Source organism: Arachis ipaensis, chromosome B6 (assembly GCF_059453495.1).
Source record: "Arachis ipaensis isolate K30076 ecotype BB chromosome B6, ASM5945349v1, whole genome shotgun sequence".
Classification (NCBI taxonomy): domain Eukaryota; kingdom Viridiplantae; phylum Streptophyta; class Magnoliopsida; order Fabales; family Fabaceae; genus Arachis; species Arachis ipaensis.
In genome coordinates, this window is record NC_142441.1 from 28560049 (window position 1) to 28566055 (window position 6007).

The 6007-nt window shown below is 40.7% G+C and overlaps 1 non-coding gene across 1 annotated transcript; it reads left to right on the forward strand.

Moving 5' to 3' along the window:
* The first annotated feature begins 5566 nt into the window (after positions 1-5566).
* LOC148554984 (small nucleolar RNA R71) lies at positions 5567-5674 on the forward strand. Its single transcript, XR_015888294.1, has one exon. It is a non-coding gene; the product is annotated as a small nucleolar RNA R71 (small nucleolar RNA).
* The last annotated feature ends 333 nt before the right edge of the window (positions 5675-6007 follow it).

Consider the following 6007-nt stretch of genomic DNA (forward strand, 5'->3'; position numbering starts at 1 on the left):
AGGCATGGCCGTGAGGCCAGCCTCCAAATGTGAACATATAAGTTCTAAAGATGAAAAGTATAAAAGTGTATCCAATACAGTAGTAAAAGGTCCTATTTATAGAAAACTAGTAGCCTAGGGTTTACAGAAATGAGTAAATGATGCAGAAATCCACTTTCGGGCCCACTTGGTGTGTGCTTGGGCTGAGCATTGAATATTTCACATGTAGAGACATTTTTTGGAGTTAAACGCCAGCTTTGGTGCCAGTTTGGGCATTTAACTCCAGCCTTTATGCCAGTTTTGGCGTTTTGACGCCAGAATTTTTATGCTGACTTGGAACGCCGGTTTGGGCCATTAAATCTCGGGCAAAGTATGGACTATTATATATTTCTGGAAAGTTCAGGATGTCTACATTTCAACGCAATTAAGAGCGTGCCAATTGGGCTTCTGTAGCTCCAGAAAATCCATTTCGAGTGCAGGGAGGTCAGAATCTAACAGCATCTGCAGTCCTTTTTCAGCCTCTGAATCAGATTTTTGCTCAGGTCCCTCAATTTCAGCCAGAAAATACCTAAAATCATAGAAAAATACACAAACTCATAGTAAAGTCCAGAAATGTGATTTTTAATAAAAAACTAATAAAAACATAATAAAAAGTGACTAAAACATATTAAAAACTACCTAAAAACAATGCCAAAAAGCGTATAAATTATCCGCTCATCACAACACCAAACTTAAATTGTTGCTTGTCCCCAAGAAACTAAAAACAAAGTAAGATAAAAAGAAGAGAATATAAAATAAATTCCAAAAACATTTATGAAGATCAGTCTTAATTAGATGAGCGGGGCTATTAGCTTTTTGCTTCTGAATAGTTTTGGCATCTCACTTTATCCTTTGAAGTTCAGAATGATTGGCATCTATAGGAACTCAGAATTCAGATAGTGTTATTGATTCTCCTAGTTCAGTATGTTGATTCTTGAACACAGTTACTTTATGAGTCTTGGCCGTGACCCTAAGCATTTTGTTTTCCAGTATTACCACTGGATACATAAATGCCACAGACACATAACTGGGTGAACCTTTTCAGATTGTGACTCAGCTTTGCTAGAGTCTCCAATTAGAGGTGTCTGGAGCTCTTAAGCACACTCTTTTTTGCTTTGGACCACGACTTTAACCGCTCAGTCTCAAGCTTTTCACTTGACACCTTCACGCCACAAGCACATGGTTAGGGACAGCTTGGTTTAGCCGCTTAGCCCAGGATTTTATTCCTGTGGGCCCTCCTATCCACTGATGCTCAAAGCCTTGGATCCTTTTTATTTTACCCTTGCCTTTTGGTTTAAAGGGTTACTGGCTTTTTCTACTTGCTTTTTCTTTTTCTTTTTTTTTTCTTCTTTTTTTCGCCTCTCTTTTTTTTTCGCAAGCTTTTAACTGCTTTTTCTTGCTTCAAGAATCTATTTTATGATTTTTCAGATCATCAACTAACATTTCTCCTTTTTCATCATTCTTTCAAGAGCCAACAATTTTAACATTCATAAACAACAAATTCAAAAATATGCACTGTTCAAGCATTCATTCAGAAAACAAAAAGTATTGCCACCACATCAAAATAATTAAACTATTTTAAAATTCGAAATTCATGTACTTCTTTTTCTTTTACAATTAAAAATATTTTTCATTTAAGAAAGGTGATGGATTCATAGGACATTCATAGCTTTAAGGCATAGACACTAAGACACTAATGATCATGTAGTAAAGACACAAATATAAATAAAACATAAAGCATAATTTTCGAAGAACAGAAAAATAAGAACAAAGAAATTAAAGAATGGGTCCACCTTAGTGATGGCAGCTTGTTCTTCCTCTTAAAGATCTTATGGAGTGCTTGGGCTCCTCAATGTCTCTTCCTTGCCTTTGTTGCTCCTCCTTCATGACTCTTTGGTCTTCTCTAATTTCATAGAGGAGGATAGAATGCTCTTGGTGCTCCACCCTTAGTTGTCCCATATTGGAACTTAATTCTCCTAGGGAGGTGTTGATTTGCTCCCAATAGTTTTGTGGAGGAAAATGCATCCCTTGAGGCATCTCAGGGATTTCATGATGAGGAATTTCCTCATTCTCTTGGTGAGGTTCATGAGTGGGCTCTCTTATTTGCTTCATCCTTTTCTTGGTGATGGACTTGTCCTCATCAATGAGGATGTCTTCCTCTATGTCAATTCCAGCTGAATTGCAGAGGTGACAAATGAGATGAGGGAAGGCTAACCTTGCCAAAGTAGAGGACTTGTCCGCCACCTTGTAGAGTTCTAGTGATATAACCTCATGAACTTCTACTTCCTCTCCAATCATGATGCTATGGATCATGATAGCCCGGTATATAGTAACTTCAGACCAGTTGCTAGTGGGAATGATTGAGCGTTGGATGAACTCCAACCATCCCCTAGCCACGGGCTTGAGGTCATGCCTTCTTAGTTGAACCGGCTTTCCTCTTGAAACTCTCTTCCATTGAGCGCCCTCTTCACAAATATCTATGAGGACTTGGTCCAACCTTTTATCAAAGTTGACCCTTCTAGTGTAGGGGCGTGCATCTCCTTGCATCATGGACAAGTTGAATGCCAACCTTACATTTTCTGGACTAAAATCTAAGCATTTCTCCCGAACCATCGTAAGCCAATTCTTTGGGTCCGGGTTCACACTTTGATCATGGTTCTTGGTGATCCATGCATTGGCATAGAACTCTTGAACCATTAAGATACCGACTTGTTGAATGGGGTTGGTGAGAATTTCCCAACCTCTTCTTTGAATCTCATGTCGGATCTCCGGATATTCACCCTTTTTGAGCTTGAAAGGGACCTCGGGGATCACCTTCTTCTTGGCCACAACTTCATAGAAGTGGTCTTGATGCACCTTTGAGATGAATCTCTTCATCTCTCATGACTCAGAGGTGAAAGCAATTGCCTTTTCGTTCCTCTTTCTTGAGGTTTCTCTTGCCTTAGGTGCCATAAATGGTTATGGAAAAATAAAAAACAATTCTTTTACCACACCAAACTTAAAAGGTTTGCTCGTCCTTGAGCAAAAGAAGAAAGAAGAGAGTAGAAGAAGAAGAAATAGAGGAGATGGAGGGGTGGTTTAGTGGTTCGGCCAAGGGAGAGAAGTAGTGTTTATGTTGTGTGAAAATGAAGGAGTGAAGAGGGGTTTATATAGGAGTGGAGTAGGGTTACGGTTCGGCCATGTATGGGTGGGTTTGGGAGAGAAAGTGGTTTGAATTTGAATGGTGAGGTAGGTGGGGTTTTATGATGGATGGATGTGGAATGGTGAAGAGATTATGGAGAAGAGGGTATGATTTGATAGGTGAGGGGTTTTTTGGGAAGAGGTATTGAGGTGATTGGTGAAGGGTATTTGGGGAAGGGTGTTATGGGAAGGTGTGAAGAAGAGAGAGAGATGTGAGGTAGGTGGGGATCCTGTGGGGTCCACAGATCCTGAGGTGTCAAGGATTTCTCATCCCTGCACCATGTTGGCATGTAAATGCCCCCTTGATTGCCAATCCTGGCGTTAAATGCCAGGTTGCTGCCCATTTCTGGCATTTAACGCTAGCTTTTCTCCCCTTTCTGGCATTTAAACGCCAGCTTTTCTCCCTTTTCTGGCGTTAAATGCCAGTTCTGTGCCCATTTCTGGCTTTAAACGCCCAGAATGGTGCCAGACTGGGCGTTTAATGCCCATTCTGCTACCTTTACTGGCGTTTAAATGCCAGTAAGCTTCTCCTCTAGGGTGTGCTGTTTTTAATACTGTTTTTCCTTCTGTTTTTGCTTTTTTAGTTGTTTTTGTGACTTCACATGATTATCAACCTACAGAAAACATAAAATAACAATGGAAAATAAAAATCTAACATAGATAAGTAGAGATTGGGTTGCCTCCCAATAAGCACTTCTTTAATGTCAATAGCTTGACAGTGGGCTCTCATGGAGCCTCACAGATACTCAGAGCATGATAATGGCCTCCCAACACTAAACTTAGATTTTGAATGTGGGGACTCTATTTGACTCTGCATTGATAGAAGCTTTTCATGCTTTCTCTCCATGACTACAGAAGGAGATCCTTGAGCTTTAAACACAAGGGAGTCCTCATTCACTTGAAGGGCCAATTCTCCTCTGTCAACATCAATCATATCTTTTGTTGTGGCTAGGAAGGGTCTACCAAGGATGATGGATTCATCCATACACTTCCCAGTGTCTAGGATAATAAAATCAGCAGGGATGTCGTGGCCTTCAACCTTTACCAAGACATCCTCTACAAGTTCATAAGCCTGTTTCCTTGAATTGTCTGCCATCTCTAGTGAGATTCTTACAGCTAGTATCTCAAGGATCCCTAGCTTCTCTATTACAGAGAGTGGCATGAGGTTTATACTTGACCCTAGGTCACACAGAGCCTTCTCAAAGGTCATGGTGCCTATGGTACAAGGTATTGATAACTTTCCAGGATCCTGTCTCTTCTGAGGTAATCTCTGCCTAGTCAAGTCATCCAGTTCTTTGGTGAGCAAGGAGGGTTCATCCTCCCAAGTCTCATTACCAAATAACTTGGCATTTAGCTTCATGATTTCTCCAAGGTACTTAGCAACTTGCTCTTCAGTAACATCTTCATCCTCTTCAGAGGAAGAATACTCATCAGAGCTCATGAATGGCAGAAGTAAATTCAATGGAATCTCTATGGTCTCTGTATGAGCCTCAGAGTCCCATGGTTCCTTATTAGAGAACTCCTTGGAGGCCAGTGGACTTCCATTGAGGTCTTCCTCAGTGGAAATCACTGCCTTTCCCTCCTCTATGCATTCGGCCATGTGGGACGTGTTTATGGCCTTACATTCTCTCTTTGGGTTCTCTTCTGTATTACTTGGGAGAGTACTAGGAGGGAGTTCAGTAACTTTCTTACTCACCTGACCCACTTTTGCCTCCAAATTTCTAATGGAGGACCTTGTTTCAGTCATGAAACTTTGAGTGATTTTAATTAGATCAGAGACTATGGTTGCTAAGTCAGAGTGGCTCTGCTTAGAATTCTCTGTCTGTTGCTGAGAAGATGTTGGAAAAGGCTTGCTATTGCTAAACCTATTTCTTCCACCATTATTGTTTTTGAAACCTTGTTGAGGCCTCTGTTGGTCCTTCCATAAGAGATTTGGATGATTTCTCCATGAAAGATTATAGGTGTTTCCATAGGGTTCTCCCATGTAATTCACCTCTTCCATTGCTGGATTCTCAGGATCATAAGCTTCTTCTTCAGATGAAGCTTCTTTAGTACTGCCTGTTGCTGCTTGCATGCCAGACAGACTCTGAGAAATCATATTGACTTGCTGAGTCAATATTTTGTTCTGAGCCAATATGGCATTCAGAGTATCAATCTCAAGAACTCCTTTCTTCTGATTTGTCCCATTATTCACAGGATTCCTTTTTGAAGTGTACATGAATTGGTTATTTGCAACCATCTCAATGAGTTCCTGAGCTTCTGCAGGCATCTTCTTCATATGAAGAGATCCTCCAGCAGAGCTGTCCAATGGCATCTTGGACAGTTCAGACAGACCATCATAGAAGATACCTATGATGCTTCATTCTAAAAGCATGTCAGAAGGAAACCTTCTGATCAATTGCTTGTATCTTTCCCAAGCTTCATAGAGGGATTCACCTTCCTTCTGTCTAAAGGTTTGGACTTCCACTCTAAGCTTACTCAATTTTTGAGCTGGAATGAATTTGGCCAGAAAAGTACTGACCAGGTTTTTCCAAGAGTTCAGGCATTCCTTAGGTTGTGAATTCAACCATATTCTAGCTCTGTCTCTTACAGTAAAGGGAAAAAGCATAAGCCTGTAGACCTCGGGATCAACCCCATTGATCTTGACAGTGTCACAGATTTGCAAGAATTCAGCTAAGAACTGATAAGGATATTCCAATGGAAGTCCATGAAACTTGCAATTCTGTTGCATTAGAGAAACTAATTGAGGCTTAAGCTCAAAGTTGTTTGCTCCAATGGCAGGGATAGAGATGCTTCTCCCATAGAAGTC